General features: G+C 38.3%; 1 protein-coding gene across 4 annotated transcripts in view; it reads left to right on the top strand.

Annotated features, from left to right (window-relative positions):
* The window catches only part of ZMIZ1 (zinc finger MIZ-type containing 1), a 348,375-nt gene that overhangs the window by 29,145 nt on the left and 298,511 nt on the right, over positions 1-20,719 (top strand). For all 4 annotated transcript variants that reach the window (XM_032695347.1, XM_032695349.1, XM_032695346.1 and 1 more), the window contains exon 2: positions 19,943-20,093. The gene's annotated coding sequence lies outside the window, so the exon portion shown is untranslated. The remainder of the gene's footprint in view (positions 1-19,942; positions 20,094-20,719) is intronic.

The following is a 20,719-nucleotide window of genomic DNA, read 5'->3' on the forward strand; positions in this document are numbered from 1 at the left end:
TTGCAGGGGAGGGCATACCCCCTTGTACAGAGTCGTTAGTTTCTCCTCTCAGCAAATTTTGGGGTAAAATGGTTTTCTTGTTTGAATTTTTGACATGAAAGAAGTGAGTATGCCGATGCTTTATACATAAACCTTGAAAGGATGATGATTTCTCCCTTGTCCTACCTCCACAGATTCTTCCAGTGAGGATGTAACCGGTACTTTCCCTGTATGAAATCCCATGGAAATTTTTAGTAAAGTAATCCTGTATAAAATGTATTACAGGAGTTTAGTTAAAAGAAACACTCCTTAAAAAATTGATAGGCTCGTTCTCTGTGGACAGATATCAGAGGAATTTTTTTCAGCACAACCCAGTGCTTTTTCAGTAGTTTATATTTGGCTAATGCCTTAACCATACTCCTGTATTTGCTGCCATTTTAGCTACAATGATTTTTTGAATTGTGGTCAACTAACAAAAGTTCAAGCAAAAGTTTTTGGCCCACTTTGCCCCCTTGGGATTTCTTGCATCTGTACAAAAGCAGTTTTTCTTACTGAACACCAACAGAAAAGTGCCAAGTTAACAAGAATTGGAGCAAAGTATTTTGATTTTTATCCCTTCTGAAGTTTGAAGCGAGTAATATGCTGAGTAAAATATGTTGGAAACAGTATTTCCCGGAAAGTTTTTAATTCCCATTTTAAGTACTTCACTCAATGTGTCTTTAACTCCTCCTTTAGTGCTAAACTTATCTGTTCACCTCTTGTCTGTTCCCACTTTCCTTGGAGCCTTTGAACTGGAAGCTGTGTTTGGAAAGAAAGCTACAATGCAAGCCCAAGCTTTTCTTACAGACATGTGCATGTGGCTGATTAACTGCTATGTTTTTTAAACACCATTTCTGTTTACATGTAGGTACCTCCCCTTGTTCTGCTCATTGATAAGTATCTCTTTCCTTAATTCATGATAACTGTATGCATATAGAGAGGGGTTTGCATGTGTATAGCACTTCTATATATTTTTATTCTGTATATTATATGTTATTCTATGTATTATGTATTTGACTTTGTCTAAATGATGCTGTCAGAGGCTTTTTGGTATGGTACGATTTTAAATATTTTTTTCCTCTTTTTCTTTCTCTCTAACCTTTCAGTTTTTCTTTACACTTTATCCCCTGCAGAGGGTCAGCATTTAAGGCTTTGCCTCTGTAAATTTGATTAGACATCTGTAAGTACAAGTTATATATTTTAACATGAGTAAAATTGCCTGAGTAGATCTCATTCTACATTAGCTCTTTAGAAGAGCTGCTCTGAGCTTGTACATGTGAGTTTCCAGGACTTAAAGTTGAAGGGGTTTTTTTTGGCACTGAAAGCCAGGCTTGCCTTTTATGGGTTAAACAGTGTTGTTTGTGTATGGGTAGACAATACTCATTTCAGCAAAAAGGCTCTGCATCTGGCACATAGTCTCATAAGTAGATGAAATCGTGAGGAATAGCTGGTAATGTCAAGTAGAATAGATGATAAAATTATTAAATTATGTAGCATTGTCTAATCTGCTCACACAGCTTTCCCTGTTACAAGTGACAAACTAATATGCCATCAGACTTGACAGCCCTTTTAGTTTGTTGTAGAAACTCAACACAAACTGTCGTTCATGTGCTCCAGAAGTGATGTGTTTCAGATAACAGGAAATACATTCCTCCGGCACCTTATAAAACCATACAGTTGGCTGAGTTTTACATGAAAGAAAGCTTCAAGTCCAGTTCATAGTAACAAATTCAGCTTAGACTGAATGTATATGGTTGTCCTCTTGCTTTCCTTTTGTAGGAGCTTGTGGAACCATTCTTCTAAAATTAGTGGGTAGGTTAGAAGATATTCAGAAAGTCTGGTCCAGAGGTGTACACCCAGAGCATGTGAAGTTATGCCTCAGCATGGCACAAGAATTTCGGCTAAAATCTGTCATCTAAATCTCTGGCCTGTTCCATACTTGAAGTGGATGTTTCCATGCATTTTAACGCATAGGTAGAATTCTGAAAGGACTGGGGGTTGTCTTCCCAAATTCCCTTTTGGGAAGAATACTTCCACCACTTGAATAAGCTGAGCTGCTTTATTTTCATCTGCTTGCTCTCTGGTGCATTGTCACAAGATGATCTGATATTTGAAATTTCTCTGTACTACTCTACTCATAATAAAATTTTGCCGAAAGTGCTGATCCAGATTAGCAAGAATATGCCGCATCTGTGAAGTATCAGACATGATAAAAATTAGTTTTAACACATAGCATCAGGGCCATTAAGATTCCCAACTAATTAGAGACTGAATTAGCTTTGAATTACAACCGATTTTCATATCTTTTTTGAGATGGAAAGACAAAATGGTAACAAGCAAAGAGATAAAGCTTTTAGAAGTTCACATTTCTCCAAGAAGATAAATGGCTGGATGAAGATGAAGTTGTCTTTGTCTAGTTTCTGTTTTCAAAATGCATCATATAATCATTGTTCTTGGAACTTAGCTTTGGTTTTCTCTAGGTGTTTCAGGAATGAGCAACAGTGTTATGTTATCATTGTTGATGAGCAGAAGATAACACTTACTTGCCTAAATTGTTTCTCTGAGTTTGCTGGCATTGCCCAAATTATGCTGTTGCCCTCCAGCCACTGTGTGCTCCCATATGCTGTGTGTGTGTACATACTCTATTTTCAGAAGTCTTTCAGGAGTGCATTCAGAGTGTTTCAGTTACAGGCTTCAGAAGATATATTGAGCAAAAGTTAATGATTTATGTCTTTAATAAGGTTTATTGTGATACTAAACCAGTAAAACTTACCTAACTTATCCTAAAGCTGCTTAGAATAATTTAATTGGTTGATTTGGATTTGTTTCTTCTTCTCACAAGTTGCAGTTTTTGTGTTGGGAATAGCAAAGTAATCCTCAATATCAGATCTTTGGGGGAGTGTGTTCTTTTCTTCAAAAACATTTTGGCATTAAATTGGTTGGGGCAATTGGTGAATGTTGATGGTATCCTCTAAGAAGACAGGACAGTGTTTTGCTTACTCTAAAAACTAAGTATGTAGAAAAAGCCAGAGTATATTTGGGTCTGTTTTTTGTAACTACTAATTCAGCCAGTTTTGAGCCAAATTTTAAGTCTGTTTGAGGTCAAGTTCAGTCAAGCACATGATAATTTTTTCCTTATTCAGAGAACTGCTTACACTGTCCATATGCTTAAATATCATCAGCTGCTGCATTAAACTCTGAAAACCCTCAGGTGTTTTGCTGGCTGCTTTTATTGCAGCCTCTATACCTCTTAACAGGAGGTGGGTATAGGAATATCTTTGGTGGCATAAGAATTTTAGGAGTAGAGCAGAAATTTGTAAGTATATCATGCTGTCTCATTTCATGTTTGAGGGAAGCCAATGAATTTGGTCTGCAATTCTACATGTAGTGACTTAATGGCTGGTGAAAATACCATAGCACTGTAGAACTCAATATTGAAGTTCTGAAGAGCCCTATAAAAATCTGTCTTTCTAGATGTACCACTTGCTGTAGTATTTCTCAAATATTTACCAGCTGATTTTTGGAAGAACCAAAGGTTTAAACTGTAATTGAAAGTTCTTTCAATTTTTGTTACATTTTTTAAAATATCCAGTGCATTTTACACAGCAAATGCTTTGTTTTCCTCTGATCTTTGCAAGTTCTACACGTTAGTAATAAATTATTATTTATATTTTTAACTTGACACAGTTTTACCTTGGAGCTCAAGTGGTAGAAGAGAAAGGCAGCTAGAATAATAATTTCACTAGCTTAGCCAAATATAAAATTAAGGTGCAGAAAGCTAAGTGCAAACAGCTGCTGACTATGACAAGGGGTACTTAGTATATGTTGTTTTAATGATGTTAAAGTTGGAAAATAACTTGATGAGTATCTTCAGCAAGATTAATTTATATAACTTGTTGTAACTTGCAAGAGGGCTTGAGATTTATACCTAATAAATATTGATGGTTTGTAACTGAGTTTGTTGTGCAGACAAATGCCATCTGACTATTACTGTTAAGCTTGTTTTAACCTTCAGAGGACTTTTTAGGAGAGAAACATACTGCAAAAGCTATCTGGCTGAAAGTCAAGCACTGAAGTCTGGTGGTTTACTTACAGATGATACTTATAATGAAGAAGATTGGCAGTATGGGTTGGGTTTTTATTTTGTTTGTTTCTTTGGGTTTTTGTTGGGTTTTATCTGTTTGTTAATTTAATATATATAATTTTTTAGCTGTTGTTCCACCCAGCAAAGCATTTCAGTGAATGCTTAATTCTGCAGCTGTCCCTTCATTTCAGGGTATACTACTGTAGCAAAACGTTCTTCTGGATTCTTTATCCAGAGTCATCTGAAATTGTGTATAGTCATCCTGTTTAAATAAGCTAGCCTTGTTTTGGGACCCACAGGCTACTTACAGGTGCTTAAGTGCTGTAAGATTTGTAGAAGTTTCTTGTGAGAGCTTAAAAAGTGTTTTGGAAAGTATATTCTTCAATATATTGCAGTGCTCTCTTAATGTAGGCTAGGGAGAAATGTCCATATTAAACAGAGTGCAGGGAACACACAGATGATGGAAAAGGAAGTTTATTCTGGAGCACCCTTCTTTGTTCTGCAAGATGTGCTGCTACTGTTTTCTGCCCTTCTTAGCCCTGATTCAGTTATGGGTTTTTGAGGATCTGCTTTCAGGAAAGCCTTAAAAAGCAGTGGAAGTTACTTGAGTCATTGGGTCACGTGCAGCAAATGCACATTGAAGAGATTATTGCATTCTGTGTGGGAGAGTATAAAATGTAGCACTGGATTCTGACAGAGCCATTAATATGTATAATGCCATTAACATTGCACAGGTGAGTGCAATGGGAAGGGAAGCAATGTAAGCAGGACAATAAGGGATGTGCTTGGTTCTGTCACTGACTTCTGGTGTGGCTTGCAAGTTGTCATGATTCAGTCTGCTTCTCTCCTGTGCCTCTCTTTCAAAAGGTTGAAATCTCTTCAAGATGCAGTTGATAGGTGATGGAACTTGATAGGTTAAGGAATACTGTGAATTAGGGCCTTTATAAAATAATGATGTAACCTGCTTTCATCAATGGTAACTCACCTGTGATCATGATGAAACTTTTCAGCAAGTGTTTTCTGATTTCACCATTAGATGAAGGTTTAAGTGTCCATGTATTCAACAATGTCACCAGAGTTTCCTTAGAAGGAAAATAAAGCTCATTTGCATCACCAAGTATTAAACTGTTTTTAATAAAAGGTTTTTCTCAGGAACATAAAGTTTTTGTCTTTTGAAAAGCAAAATACTATAGATTACCAGTGAGGAGATACTACAATAGGGAAAGCATTATAAAGGTTTCGAGTACTATTTTCAAAATTATAAATTCAGAAAGTAGCATCTTAGGGTTGCTAGTCCAGTTACCTTCTAATTTACTTTGCTCACCTTTTTGGATGTGTAGCAATGGAGAAGTTGAGCTTTGTTTTTAGCATTGTTGCAGTAAGGTGCTGATAAGAGTTGAGCTTAGCTTTTCTTAGTCATATGTGAGGCTTTTAGATTGGAAACATCTTAAACAACTCATCTACTTGTCAATATTTCTTTTTCTTTTAATGAAAGGGAAGGATCTAGTAGTTGTAAGAAAGAATCCAGTTCCTTAAATCTTCTCTATCTTCTCTATCTTCTCTATTTTAACTGACCTAATGTTTGCAGAACCTGGTTAGGAACTCTTCATTACTATAATTACATGCAATAACAAAACTGAAGTCCTTTGGAGAAACCCAAGGCAGTTTCCAGTGGTGTTTGTGGATGAATTAATTATTTTAACACATTTGGAGTAATACCTTTTAGCTCTTCCCCTTCCCCCACCCCCCCCTTTGGCATTACTGTAAACAAAAACTTGCCTTGCAAAAGACTTAATTGGTTGTAATTTGTTGGATAGATAGAAGCTGTCAGGAAATGGACAACAGAACTCTGTTGGATACATGTTCTGTGTGGTTTTGATTTATTTAGGCGTTTTGGGCTTTCTCCCAGAGTGTTGCTGAAGTTTCAGCTTCTGAAAATTCAATCAAGGAAATAGTCCATCTTGTGACAGACTTGAAAATAATATTAGTAATAAAAAGGGTGGAGCAAGACCACTGCTCCTAGGGGATTGAAAGCAATTCTAGCAGTGTGATCCTTCGGAAAGATACTGTGCTTCCTCTCTGCACAGCTGGAGTCCCAGGGAGTAGAGGTAGCTTATGAGGCCTCAAGACTGATGGATTAATGAACAGCTGTTAGCGTTTGGGGTGCTGGAAGCTGGCATAAATTACTGTTATTTCGATAAGTTACTATTACATCTATTACTAGGTTATTACCTTAGTAATTTCCATTGCAAGTTCCCCTTTCACTTGTTTCTCTGTTCCAGAACAAAAACTTCAATTGCTGATAACTCTTACTCAATACAGTGATTTTTACAGGTTGACATTGGTGGTGGTAGACCTTTTTTTTTTTTGTTGTTGTTGTTCCTTTTTTTTTTAATTTCAGCCATTGGATCCAACATACTGGAATGTGCATACACTTGGGATCACTGTTTCATGATGTGATGACACCTGTTACATCTTACTATATTAATATATTTCTGTGCTTTTCATCACTGTTTGGGTTCTTTGGCCTATAGTCTTTGAACCTTGTATTTTGTGCTCAAAGTCCTTAAGAAATGGCCAAATACAAAGCTAAAACACGAAAAAATAACAACACTGATAATAAAAATCCAGTGATGGCCAGAGAGAGAGGATGCCCACTTTTCTAAATAAGGTCACTTAAGGTAAAAGTAAAATGTTCTGCTAAAACTGGAGGCTGAGAACCTGTGGGAGATTTAAAAAAAGAAGTTCAAGCCTAGGAATCGGCAAAATTTGTCTTGGCTGTGTTCATGTAGGAACAAAACTTTTTAACTTCATTAATTGTAGAATCAGTGTATTGCTGTAGAGTAGATTGGCAATGTCATGTCAGTTTTTGACAAAAAATTGTCTGAGTTTGGTAGTCTACAGTTTAAATTCCTCCTCAGTTATCTGCAAGTGTACTTGTTTGAACCCCCCAAGCAAAACTATGCCTGCATTTGCCAGAAGGTTCTTATGCCATCCAGACAGGTTCCTACAAGTGTTTTTTTGGCAGAGTTTTGGTTGAAGTTCAGGTATTTGCACAGTAAGCTCAAAAGGAAACTTGAGTGTGTGAACCTTTATGTACCTTCAAAAATAGTTGTTGTAACCCCAATTTGACACAGATCCAGTCATTACCTGCTGTTCATTGGCTCTAATCTATGTGTAGCAGCTCGTTTCCTCTCTTCTCTTGAGGTTAAACTTGTATCAGCAGGGGAATGTGTTAACATTTGAGATCAGGCTTCCAGAGACTTGGTTGGCAGAGCTGCTGGCATGAAAAGGCTCGTGGTCTGGGTCTAGAGGGCAACTGGTTTAAATATGGGTACAGGGATTGAAACCACTTTGTTTGCATTCTTTTTCCATCTTTGCTGATCTAGAAGTTATTTTATTTGGTGATTTGGGAAGATAAAAGGTGATGGGAGAACAGGCTCCGTGCAGGCATGGGTCAGGAAAGTGCTGAGGAGGTGCATGGATGGCTTTGAAAGGTCCAAAGTGTAGATGAGCTGCTCTTGAGACAGCAGCAGTTGCACATGTGGAAGCAAGTAGTCTTCCCAGCAGTTGTAAGTGGTGAATATAGCTAAAGAGCTGGAGAGTGGATCTGCCTTCTGAGAAATGATTGGCAGGGCTGGAAGATAACTCATTACAGAATCAGCAGAAGACTGAGAAACATTCGTTTATGCCAATTCAAATTGCTCTGGTCCTTAGAGACTTGGCAGTGTGATTCACCAGTATGAAATATTCAGGTTTTAATCATCATTGCCTAGTGCAAAAACTGTAACTTGGTCATTTCTAAAATGTTGAGCTTTTATTCTGCATAAACAAGCATGAATGTATATGGAAAGTACATGTAAATAGGTACAAACTATAGCTATATATTAAACTTTTAAAACCATGAATATATCTGTAACATATACACATTTACATTTACTTGTCTGCAGTCTTAAATGGATTGTGGAAGAAATCTGTCTGCTGGGAATGATTTCTCTATGTTTTAGTGGATGAAGCATAGGCCATGGAACTGAGCATCGGGTGTATTAGCAGATTAGCATGGTTTAACACAGAGCATTTAATGTCTGGTCATATATTTTTCACAGTAACTTAAATATATCTCTGAATTGTTCTCAAAGCTTTTCTTAAAATACAAAAATCCTGGTTTTGTCAGCATGTCAAACTTTGCTGGATCTGAAGGTGAATTTCTGTGAGAGCTGGTATTTTTGTTTCAGATTTGCCCAACTGTTCTTCGTTGCCAGATTTACTGCTGCAGAACAGTCCAACGCTACAGACCAACCTTTTTCTGCAGCTATTTTCTAGGAATCCCAAACCCTAGTACTTTTCCTTCTGAATCTGGCTATTCATACAGCCTGAAGTCATTATGCTTCCTGTTATCCAAGCAAGCTGTCCCCTGATAAGCACAGACAAGCCATTCTGTTCTGCTGGATCATTGCATCGTCCCGTTTCTGCCCTATCATCGAAGTGTGTGGCACTCCTGGAAACACTGTGTTCCCAGCTCTCCCCCTCCACCTAGTCAACACAGCTTGCCTGCCAATTTATTCTCTTTGAATGTGGGTTTGGTCATTCTTGTACAGCTATGCCAAGAATTACTTAGTAATTGCAACGGGATTTGGAGCGACCGTATAATGGAGGGGGAAACAGGTTTGTGTACTTTCTGCTTCTTAAAGGCAGACGAGTGAGGGCTCACAGGTTTGTTAAAATATAGCTCGAATGCTGGGCCTTAACAGATGCCAAAGGCCCTCTGGTCTGCTTGATGATCTGAAGGTTTCTGTTTTAATAGAATGTCAAAGGAAATAGAAGTGCGTGAAACATTGGCTTTAACTGCAACAGAAGAGGCATTTGAAAATCTAGCATTAATCCCTTTTGTATGGGTTTTTTGTTTGGGTGGGGTTTTCTGTGTTTGGTTTTGGTTTATTTGTTTTGTTCTCCTAAGGACCCCAAAGGTGCTAGCTTTTTCCCCTAAGTTCTTATTAAAGTTTTGACACTCCACTTTCCCCATGGATACTGTCATAGCTGTGTAATTCATATCTCTTACGAATTCCTCCTGAAAGCTAAGAATAATAGGAAAAATTAAAATTCCTGATGTTAGTAGTGCAGAAATTTTATGTGTGAGGATGGCCTGTGTTTTTCTCTAAAATGTATTTCTCTTATTCCGTGTCCCCTGTGCTCATTTTAAGGTCTTTTCTGCACAGTTGGAATGCAAAGTAATAAACAGATATTAGACCCAAGTTGCATGTATGTATTTTTCTTATCAGAATGAGCTTTGTGTTTTGACATTTGGAGAGAAGCATGGGGTGTTTTTTAAATCCCAGACAAAATTCATATTCCAAAATTGCAGCATCTGAGGTGTCTGTGTTGGACCATAAGGCCTCAGAGCCCAGCTTGCTGCAGCAGGAAGGATTCAAAATCTGTCTGATTTTTCTTACAAGGCTTTAACTTGTTGCTTAGTATTGATTGCTGAAGGAGTTGGCCACTTGACTAGATGCTGAATCAAATAATCCCCTCAGTTCTTGCTTTGCAAATCCATTGTCGTGGGACAAGCTGCTGAGAAGCTTTGCATATGTGCCACAGCGTGATGGGAAATTCTCTCACAGTCAGACTGGTAAAAATTGCACCTTTTTTCTTTTTAACATACTGTTGACAAGTGATATTTGTGCATAACTTTTAGGGCTATAGTTTGTAGTTACATTTAATAGCATAACAACAAAAGGCCAGAAGTGTTGGAAAATTTCCCCACATTTTTTTATCTGAAAGCTCTGTCAGTGACTCAGCTCCTGACACACAGCATAAACAGAGCACCTGTAGCTAATGCAGCTTTTAAGTTTTGTGTTCTAAACTGGTCTCCAAGATGTTGGTGACAAACCCATCAGCTGTCCCTGTCCCACCTGACCAAGACCTTTGCAGTGGTGTGGGATGCTGTGTGGCAGGTACGTGGGGATGCTGGCTGGGGGCACAGGGAGCAGGTGATACCGTAGAAAACAGCTGGGGATTTTGTGTTCAGGTTTTAGGGAAATGCAGTGGTTCCAATCTGTGTTAATTGGAATTCTTAGAATATAAACTGCAGCTGATATTTGTAAGACATTACTGCTGACATGTGAAAGTAAGGATGGACCGAATGGGAGATGCAGGATCAGCCATGTAAGCCTTGATTTTGCTAACTGGCTTGTACAAAGCCCAGGGAAGTCAAGTGATTCCTGATGTGGTGCAGTTTGCAGACTTGGAGCATCTGACTGAAAAGTCTCTTGGTTACTTTATGCATTTTGGGGTCTGACTGTTAGTTACCTAAGTTTCTCTCCTTGATGCTGAATTTCCTCTCTTGACTACTGGATTTTTGTTTGTTCACAGAAGCTCAACTGAAGCCTTCTGACTGGAATTCTAGATCTGCATTTCACGTTATCTGTAGCTGCAATTGTTATGAAACTTCAGATAACCAGTTACTAAATACTTCTCGTGCAACTTATTCCTATTTGAAAGTATTTCAAATTATTTGATTAGAGGAGGAAATAATTCACATGGGAGATAGGAGCTGTGGAAAAACCTCTGATCTTGGAGTGCAAGGAGCATATATATACTCTGTTATGAATTGTATCATATTTTATCAGGCTATACTGCAGCTATACTTTTGTTTTAGGAATATCAGAATTGTTGGTAATAAAAATTTTGTTCAGGAGATGGTTCTTGTAAAGGGTCTCTTTGGAGACAGTTGGTTTGCCCTCTGCTTTGGTTGCTGATTAAATTCCTTAGGCTGAATTTCTTGTAACGAGAATTTAGGTTTTAGATGAATTTCCAGAAGAAAAGTATCAATTAAGAGCTATTTGTGACCATCTGAGCTTCAGGACAAGGAAATGTGCTAGAGGTGGAAAATACAGCTAACTATATATGCATACCTGGATTATGGTTCACTGATTTATTTTTCTTTTTTCTCCTCTGAGAAACTAATATTCAGTCTCAACCATTGACCAATGATAGCACCAATAATGTAGGTTATTATTACAAAATAATATTGAAGCATTAATATAATAAATACCTGAAAACATATGTGTAGTGTACAAGATAATAATGATGTTCCTAACACTGTCTTTGAACAGGAGACATGAACACTTAATAATAGAGGAATGTCTTCCATTTTTGAGGTCTCTGAACTTGCTAAACCCTTGGGATCATTAGCAAATCTTCTGAAAATGACTGAAATTACTTTCCTAGCAGAGGCAGCAAGTTAGTACCCACTGCTAAATGCTCTGGTTTCTTTCTCATGCCCACTGTGTGCTAGTTCAGGGAGGCATAGATGTCCAAACACCTAAAGCAGAACTGGTTGTCTTCTGATGATTTTGCAAACCTAGAGCTAATTCATTGGGTTTAAACAGCTCTTCTGTCCTGCATGTGCAATGCATTGAAATCACGTACAGGTCTTTACTAGTAGCGATGTTGTTGCCAAATGATCTCTGCATATTGATAGTGAATTTTCTCTGTTGTGCATGTAACTTTCCCTGGGGTGGTGTGAAACTAGATCAACCAAAGTGATTTATGAAATGGAAACCTGTTTGAAGGCTCATATTAGTGGCAGTTTGACAGTTGTTTGGCTTTGTTATTTTAAACGACTTTTATCATGGAATCAGTTTATAAAAATAAAGAGATGTGTATGCACAGATACTGTCATGTAAGACCCAAATATCTAATACTGAAAGGTCCTGTCTCTGAAACTAATGGAAGTCAAATAGTTAATCCTCAAGTGTGGATCTGTGATGGTTCAGTTAAACATGCCATTCTCTTATAGAAGATGTAGCTCTCTTCTCTGATAACATGTCCCTGATAACATGAAGGAGAATTTGAAAGGCTTTAACTATTAGTTCAGAGTTGCCTTTCATTAGACTTAGCTGCAGTTGTCATGAGACTTGTGTTTGGGGATCTGAGTTTATTTTGTAGCCTTTGTTTATGTTGTCATATACAAGCCTTGCATTGGTTGGAAAGGGGAAATGCTAGGGACTTGTATGCTCCCAGCATATCTCTTAGCTAGAGATCCAGATTGTGGTGTCAAAACAAAAAATTGAGGTGCTTTATTGGAAAGCTAATGTGCTTTACAGGCCAGGCAAAATTTAATAGCAGTTGTAGCTGCTTGAAGTGAACATTCTTGATGGGATGTGGGGAAGAGATGGGAACTTGAGTGGTCTAAGAAGAAAAAAAGAAAAAAGGTTAAGTGCTTTTGAAAAAAGAAAAGGTTTGGCAAGAAGGATGCATTACAAGTAATGAATACTTTTGCACACACACACACCCCACCCACCCAAAGCAGACCCTTTTCCCTGTCTCACCTCAGAGGTCGATGGCGGTGGAGAGGGGATGCCAGCCCTGGCAGAGCTGGCTGCTCAGCCTGTGGTTCATTCAGCTGCAGCAGTGGCTTCGTGCAGGCAGCTGTGGAGCTGGCCCAGGCTCCTGATGTCTATGCCCTGATTTCCATCCTCCTCATCAGGCAGTGTGGTGGTGCACTGCTTATGGCCTGAAGGACAGGCTCGCATCTGTTCTCTGAGCTTGCTGGTGGTTCCTGGACCAGTGTGAAGGCTGGTAGTGGTTGTGTGTTACATTAATAATATAGACTATTACTCTTACAGTTCTTTATATAGGTAAGGATTAATATTACACTTAAATTGATTGTGAATTACTTTGTTTATATATCATGAAATCAATTCAGTGGTGTAATAGCATTTGTATTATTACTTTAAATAATGTGTTACCTTCTTTGGGACTCAGTGTAATGAGACATAAATGTGTCTTTAATTCTTTTTTTTTTTTTTAAACATGATGTGGATTTGCACTAGTGAGTGTTGGAAATAAATATTTTTGTATTTTATAACGTAGTTGCCTGTAAACAGTCAGGCTAGAAAATGTTTTCCAGTGACAGCAGCTTTTCCTGGCTACTTTCATATCAACATTTGGAATTATGTAGTTGCTCGACTCAGTGCATTCTTGAATCATTTTCAGGAAAAAATACTAACCTTCATAGGACTTAGATTTGGGAGCAAACAATGATTTTTTTCTGTACTTTTTTCCTAATCTTTAACATCCATTTTTTTTCTGGGTGAACGTAAGTGGTTGTTTGTTTGTTTGTTTGTTTAAGGAATTGAAGCCATCATTGGGAGTGAAACATGTTGGTTATGGTGAGTTTTTTGTGTTAATAGTTTCCAAACCGGCTCTGGGTGTGGGCACGTGTGTCTCGAGCAGTCCTCAGCATTGTGTTTAGCTTTTGGATGTGTCTGCACTGTGCTCCAGAGCTATTATTACAGTTCATTTAAACAGACACAAGGTAGTTTAAAACAAATTAATTTGGGTTCCAGTAGCAGGGCTGCTGCAGGGCTAAGGTTTCACTGTCTGAATATCTAGCCAGAGCTGATATTTCTGTGTGTTTTGCGTTGATATTTTTAATGGCTATGGCTTGCCTACAGTTGCTGCTGTAGAGGTAGGTCAGGTAGGTCCTTGTGTACTGCAGTCATACCTGGCTTGTCACTGTGGATTGTGTTCTCTCTTTGTTGCATTTTAAACTCGTGAATTTCAATAAAATTGCTGGGGATGAAAGTTGAGAGAGCAGCTGTGTAAGACAGGCCTTCAGTTTGTGCATAAAATGGACAAAAAAATTGGGATGTTACTTCACTGTTAGCTGGCAGATTGCAGCCGGGCAAGGTGTCACCAATTGGCTTCTTTCTCCAGATTCCCCATATTGACATGAGTCATTCAGACCTCATAAAAACATTTGGTCTAGTCATAACTTGCCCCACTAAAGGTCCATAATAGCTTCAAGAGACTAGCCCAGTCTCTGTCATTTTTCTGAGCTGAGGTTGTCGATTTGACATTTGGTGTTTTCTGCACATTATTGGTTTCACTGGCTCACTGGCTGGTGAGCAGCTTGGGGTGAAATCTTCATCTCGCTCTAGAGCCTGGATGCTTTACTATTCACCCCAATGCTCCTTGTTTTCCCTATATGCCATTGAATTAACATATATTTCAAATTGGGATCAAATTTGTAAACACTATCGGGCTGGCTGTAACTGCTGCCAGGTGTTGGAGGTGATGGATGATGTTGTTACTGGCCCTTACAGGAGATGAGAAGTGGATGGGCTTTGGTGCCTAAAATTGCTGCTCCCTCCTATTGCTACCTGTTTACTGGAAAAGACAGAAGCCTCCTTTCAACTGTTCTGCTTCATGTTTTAGCCTCTCTCCTGCTGCCAAGAATATTTTTACTCTGCGTCAAGAGAAAATGAATTCATGCCTTCAGGATTTGTACTCTTTGCTCTGTGCTATATGATAGCAACCCAGTGAGATGTGCAAGTGGAAACTGCATTAATGATTGATAAAAGCTGAGAGCTGTTTAAATTTTTTTCCTGTTTAATGACTATCAATAATTTAATGCATTTACTGTATGTTTTTAAGAAATAACACCCATATTACAGCTCGGGTTTAATAGGCTAAATGATTCAAGCTTCAAAAAATACAGATTTCTGACATGAAGTGTATCCTCTTTTTAATTAAGAATAAGATAGAAAAGTATGAAATCAGGTTTGTAAGAGAGAGGTAGTTGTTGAAAAACAAATGTTTCTGCATGCCTGCTTTGGGCTGTTGTCAAGTCAGCACGTAGCCCACTGAATGGCACCCAGGAGCCCATACTGCCACCCCAGCAGGGAACCCTGGGAAGATGCTGCTTTCCCTGATCTGGTCATACACCTGTCCTCTGTGTCCTAGATCCTGAGTCCCACTCCATCACTGTTACTTTAGCTGGTTTATCATCATTGTGTCACCTAAGGCACTTGGGAAAGGTTGAGGAACGAGCCTTTCTTTCAGAGAAAGAATTGCTTTCTTCTCCATCAAGCTTAAAAGGGAGAGGTAAACATTTGAAAAAAATTATTTCCCCCCTGTTTCTGTAGAAGGGATAAAATTTTTCAAGTGATGATTATCTTTCATTGTGCTTGGGTGTACTGGATTTGGTCTTCAAGGCTTTGCATATAAAATATGGGGTATGTACCTTTTAGGTGATCAAGAGAAAACGAAACCTTTTTTTCATTATTGATGGGCTCATTGCAGTTAGACTGGCAGGTAAATGTCATTCAGAAGTTGGTATGCTTTAATAAGCATGTTACCCAAATGCATCCGTATGAATGGTGCTTCTGTAGACTTAGATTTTTCACATGGAAAAATATTGTTTTGGGAAGAGCTTTTTTTAGGATCCAAGGAAAGCAGGTGAGGAAGTACAGATAGCTGTAGAAAACAATTGTGTAAACACCTCTGCATAAAGATATAGAAATACAATACATTTAGCATTTGAATTAAAGGTGGTTTAAATTAACAAAAATTATGCTGCTTATTTAGGAAATAGGCTTTATGTAAGTAAAGCCTAGTCTTTTATTTAGACATCTCTTGATGGTGGATACCATGAGTTCACTAAGACCTGGAGAATTTATTTAGGAGATCTGTGTCTTCGTTGACTCTTACCATGTTTTTATGCTTTGTCTGTGCTTCTGCAACAATATTTTGGTTACCTTTTCTTGGCCCTTTGTAACAGATACTTGAGAAGAGCTTCCTGTCTTTGTGCAGATACAGTTTTGGAAAAATAGTATATATTCTTGAAGAAGCTTGTTTCTTGAAAAATATCTCCAGTACAGGTGTTTGTGGCAGAAGGATTACCCTGTTCCATGTTTAAGACCGATAAATATACATATGCGTAGATAAAAACGCTTTTAATTCATACTACATTAAACGAGAATTTGCTGATTTCTAGCTTGTTCTCTTCGTGTTGCTGTAGGTAAACACCATATTGTGCTTATGTGAAATGTTACACAAAATGAAATGTTACATGAAATGAAAGGGTACATGAAATTAAAGATGTAAGTTTCATTTCATACTGATTCTGTAGATGCTAGAAACTAGACTGGAGAAAGAACCTGAGGCAGGGGCAAGTGAAGTTCCTGGCTTCAAAAGCCAAGGTTAAGAGTCCTGCCCTGAGAGTTAAGGAAGGGTGCTGAGTAACCTGGGAGGTGCCACTGCCATTTGTTGGCAGACAGACTACAGACTAATATATTTTATTAATGTGAGAGAGCACTTTTGGTACTGTTCTGAGAAACATGTTAACTGCAGGTTGTATAAGAATGTATATGGGAAAAGGTATTCCTTTTTTCCCCCCTCAGTTTCATCATGATATTTAAGGATAAGTATTTTAATACTCTTTTTCTTAGCTCGCTTGTTTGGTTTTTACAGTGACAAATGGAGATTGCTACTTCCCTCTTAATGAAATAGTTGTTTTATTACCTCTCCTAGATCAAGAGGTTGAAAAATAAACAGGGGAAAAAAAGGGAAAGAATTTTTTACTATGATAAAAACTTGACCTATTTCTATTAGCGCACACTGAGTGTGCATATAATTCACCTGAAGAAAAGTAGCCATTTGTTATATGTAGATTGAAGAACCTTGAAAACACTTTTTTGGTTTCTCTGTAAAACCCTCCATTTAAACCCTTATGTTATGGACATGGTTTGGGGAGGGTTCTGTTACATACAGCAATGCTCTAATTCCCTGGTGTAATGGAATTAATAAACATCATAGAGCTAGAAAATCCAATAAACTAGAAAATCTTCCAGGTTGGTTGTGTATACAGGGGCTCTCGTTGACACAGTAGTTCCCCAAAGAGCTGATGGAGGCCCCTTGTAGGGGTCAGAAGAGAGAAGGTGAGTAAGTTCTTTGCCAGTCGTGTGGTGCAGACTGAAAGTGAGGGGCATTCCTTTCCCAAAATTTTATTTTCTCAATGTAAAAAGTCTCTGGATCAGTTAAGACCTAGATCCTGGCAAATGTCATGTAGGATGTTTGTGCTGAACTGTAGGAAGTGGGCTAGATTTGGGTAATGCCTGGAAAAAACACTGTATTTTCATTGTGCAGAGGGAGGAATAAATCTGGCATCATCATTCAGAAAGAAAGGTTAATTCTCAGTCAGGATCACATTCCAGAATCCCTGGTACAGGATTCAGTCATCAGCTCGGATACTGTCCAGAATCGCACACATCATGCAAGATCTAATGAAAACCCAGACCTAGCTGGTGGAATCGAGGATTATTTTTATTAAGCTTGATATAGGAAAGCAGCTCTGCTAAATTCATTGCGGAAGTTGACTCACACACCATCTGAGGGTGTTTTTCTCAACATATGCCTCTTCATTTATCTAATGTTAATGTCAACAATTTGTTGGGTTTTGATACAGTGTTTCCCAGTTTTCTGTTTGTTTCCTTACTGTAGTGGCTGTATACCCAAAACATTTTGACATTTTTTTCGTATGAATTATCTCTGGCCATGCCAGAAATTTAGTCAAGTCTTTTGGTATTGTAAGTAAGTAATTTCACTGGGTTTGTCCTCTTAGAATTTGACTTTTGGGTAATGCGTTATTTCACTTCATTTTTTTTTTTCCTTGCCTGAGAATTTGAGAACAGAGCAATCTCACCTTCTTCGGGCAAGTTCTGTTGAGTCAAACCTATGTCCCTCAGTGGTACTTAAGGCAGTGTTTTTGTCTCCTTGAGAATGTTGTCAAAAACCTTGGGTTTTGGACTCAGCCTTCTTTTTTGCCACCTCTTGTTTTTATGTTTGTTTTAAAAATATGCTTCCTTCAAATCTTGTATGTCTACTTTAAATTATTTTTCCTACTAGTAAGAGGATGGAAGCATAAAATTTTTAAGCACGTGAAATGTAACCAGTATTTCAGTTCTTAACAGACTTTATCTGACTATTGTGAGGGATTTCTCTTAGCAGGGAGAAAAATACTGTCAAAAGCATCCTTTTGATTTGATAATGAAAAAGAAAAGCAAATTATGCATTTGATTTAGGGATACAAAACTGGCGTGTGGTTGAGGGGGCGATACAATTTATTCTTTTTCCCTTGCATTTTGCGACCTGATCTGTGCTGAGCTGCTCAGTAAGTATTGATTTGCACATAGCCTCGGGATGTACACATGTCAGGACCAATTCACTAAGGGTCATTTCTTCTCCTTCTCCACCATGAGGACTGTAGCACTGTTTCCCTCTTTTTAGAAAAGTATAACGATTTTGAGTTCTCTAGGTTTTGGCTTAGGTTTCTTTGCACCAGCTAGTACAAGAGGGCTGAAAGCTGACAGAAAGCAGAAGTGCAACCGAGGGGTATAAGGCATTGAGAAAGTGGAATTAAAGACTGTGGGAAGGTTTGCCTATAAGGGAGGAGGTTGAAGAGGCAGGTTTTTGAGTGGTTACATTTTTGTGTCAGGATCCATTCTTTCGCATTGTCAGATTATTGCTTGGCCTATTTATGGGTGCATGTAACAAGGCAGAAGAGGTTTTGAATCACTGATCTCGTTCTTTCTCTCCTTAGTGCACATTTTCTGTGTGTCGTCTTCTGTGATCTTTATTTAGTTTTTCATTGTTTATTTACACTGCCACTGTTACTTCATGAATTCTTTAAATCATTGCCTATCTAGAGGGGAATCTGGACAGAATTACTCTTGCAGCTTTAAGTCTTGCTGACAGGAGGAGAGAAAAAGAGAGCTTTTGTCCCCTAGAGAAATGCAGGAACTGTGGCCATTTAAAATTGGACAGACGTGGTGGCTTTAAGGGAGATGCTGTGATGGGAGTGCTGCCTTTTATGTTTTTTCCTCTCTGTTGGGGCCCCTTATTTAAAATCTCTTCTGGGAGGCTAGAATCCGTATGCTGTTAGCAGATGGGTTAATTATCTTTTTGAGGGATGTAGAAGTGTGTGGGGAAATGTAAGGTAGCAGAGACTTTTTTCCTTATTTTGAGAACCTGTGTTCAGATTTTCCATGGGGCAGAAAAGGGTAGAGTTTTCTGTATGAATATAAGCCAACAAAATGTGATGGAGAACAGACTGGACGTGTTTCCCTTTGCTCATTCCCCACGGAAAACCTTGATTGCCATTTCCTCAAATATGTTAATGTCTTGCATGCACCCTTTAAAATAATTTTCCACTTGATTTTCCTGCCTTTCATCAGAGGCAGGTACTGGAGGTAGGGAGGGGCCCATTAAATATGGGTGTCTGTAAGTCTCTTTAAAGTTGTGTTAGGAGTAGGGCAGAGAGTTAGAGTTGGTCTGAGGTGAGGAATTATGGTTTTATGGGAGTGAAGCTGGATTTCTAAATGATATCTTTAGTCACAAAAAGGGTTTTTTTGGTTCCCTTTTCCTTCATTCTGATAGAAAATATTATTTTTGTCTTGCTGTTACTGAAAGATTCAGTATAGCGGGATAGGTTGTTTTAAGAAAATAAGAAAATAGATTGCCTTAAGAAGAGTACTTGTCATAAAAAGGAACAGAACTTTTGATTAGTTGCAAATAACCTCATAATTGCAGGTATGATCCTTTCAGAGAAGAGTGCATAAGCACTCGAATGTCAGTATATACCTGTATGTTCAGTATGCATGTTGGAATTTGCCTTTTGCCAACTATTTTGATAGTAAATGTGGCTCATTTGAATTTTTACAGAAGTGGGTGTGAACTTGGCTGAATCATATTTACTTTATAGAATAAGTGCTCGAGAATATTTTCAAATCGGACTTTAACTAGTACAGGACTTTTTCCCATTCTGCCAGGAATCTAACTTTGCTTTTCTTAATAGTAGCTGACTTGACCTTCATATTCCGTATTTTGATAAGATGATGATGGAGAAAATACAGGACACCCTAAGTTGGGATTTTGGAACTGCAGAAGGAGAGGCACAGTAGCTCTGCCAGACAAGTGTTGTAATCTGTAGCCACTTCGAAAAACATAAATGCTAATACTTATTTCCGTTTTTCTTCTTTTTTTTCAACCCCTTAGGAAATACTGTTGTGCTGAGGAAGAAAACGACTCCCTCTTCTTTTTTTTTTTTCTTTTTTTTTTTTTCCCCCCCTCTTCCCTCCCCTCCTTTCTTCTTGCCTGAATTAGAAGCTCCAGGAATGTGCTAATTGGCGGCGGCCTCTTCAGAAAGGTAAGAGGTAGTTGTTATCTGCTTTTCAAGGTGTCTTACCTGCTCTGCTCCTTCTGGATAGGAAGGGAATGGTAGAAGAAGCTCCTCTACATGGAGTTTAGACAAATTTCTGGTTCATGTGGATTGCCCTCCTAACACCACAATGCAAACAGAAGCTTTGTGCGCTTCCCGCTTTACTTCTAAGTGTAGGATACAGTCCCTTGAGAAAAACTAGATGATGAGATACATTTTAAACCCTTGCAGAGAAAAAAAAGTAAAACTGTTGTATTGCAGACTGATCGACTAAATCTTTGCGTGAATGTCAGCTTAGATGGAAAGACAGTGAGTTAGGTCTGGAGAAGACAAGCTGAAGAAATGTCTCAAAGTGCTTCTTTTACTATTACCATACATGTACATCTAGCCAGATAAATATAGATTGTTTTGCTTGTGAAGTTGTTTTGATTTGTGTTTTAAACCTGGCATCTTCTCTGGGGTCTGTCACGGTTTTGCGGCTGGTTATACTACTGACAGATAAGATAGGAACTAGCTGGAACCCCAGCAGCTCTGAATGGTGTGCTTTTGTGAAGAGTTGGAAACACATGGCAATTCTTCACCTCTCCAGACTTTTTTTAGTTTTGGGGAAAAGT

Source organism: Chiroxiphia lanceolata, chromosome 8 (assembly GCF_009829145.1).
Source record: "Chiroxiphia lanceolata isolate bChiLan1 chromosome 8, bChiLan1.pri, whole genome shotgun sequence".
NCBI classification, from domain to species: domain Eukaryota; kingdom Metazoa; phylum Chordata; class Aves; order Passeriformes; family Pipridae; genus Chiroxiphia; species Chiroxiphia lanceolata.